Source organism: Penaeus monodon, chromosome 32 (assembly GCF_015228065.2).
Source record: "Penaeus monodon isolate SGIC_2016 chromosome 32, NSTDA_Pmon_1, whole genome shotgun sequence".
NCBI classification, from domain to species: domain Eukaryota; kingdom Metazoa; phylum Arthropoda; class Malacostraca; order Decapoda; family Penaeidae; genus Penaeus; species Penaeus monodon.
The window spans coordinates 17,189,534-17,190,448 of record NC_051417.1 but is presented as its reverse complement, the minus strand read 5'-3'; positions in this window follow the sequence as shown (position 1 = coordinate 17,190,448).

The following is a 915-nucleotide window of genomic DNA, read 5'->3' as shown; positions in this document are numbered from 1 at the left end:
TCGTGCATGCGTTATAACATTTATATTTGTTCCGTGCCATTACGCGAGGGTCGATGGGGAGCGAGGGAAAGGAGGGGGAGAAGAGGGGAAGGGTGAGGGGTTAGGGGCAGGGGGGGAGAGAGAAGAGTAGGGAGTGAGGGGTAAGGGAAAGGGGGAAAAGAGGAAGGAGTGAGGGTTAAGGGAAAGGGAGAGGGAGAGGGATGTAAGGGTTAAGGGAAAGGGAGAGGGAGTGCGGGGGAAGGGTTAAGGGAAAGGGAGGGGAAAAGGGGGAGGGGTTAAGGGCAGGGAAAAAGAGGGCATAAAGAAAACGAGGAAGAAAAAGAGAGGAAAGGGAGGGAATGGGGGGTTAAGGGTAGAGGAAGAGGGTGTGAGGCGAGAGAGAGAGTGAGAAATTAATGCCATGGGGAGAGTAGTACGTGCTCTTAAACACAGTATGTTTAAGGGTGCGGGGAATTAGAGGTTGACTTAGAATTAGAGAGTTGAGGACTAAGGGTACAAAGGGAAGAGGGAACAGAGAATGAGAGGTCGGAGGGAGTGGGCGCTAAACAGAGGGAGAAAAGGGAATATGTGAGGTTGGGGGGAGAGGGAAGGGCAGAGGAAGGGGATGGGGAGGACAGGAAGGAGGGTGAGGGGTGAGGGTAAGACCATAGACTGGTAGAGGGAAAAATAAGAGCGCCAGGAAGAGGGGGTGGGGGAGTAAGGGTGGACGGAGGGTATGAGGAGAGGAGGAGGGGGGGGGGGTGCCACACCCATCTATATGGGAAGTCGGTAAAGGGAAATGAGGCTCGAGCGGGGCCATGGGGAAAGGCCACGCCCCCTTCCGGCAGGGGAACCCGGAACGAGGGGGTGAGGGAAGGCGAACCACGAACTGCAACTTACTACAAGTACTACGTGACGTGAAGAAGAAAACCATAA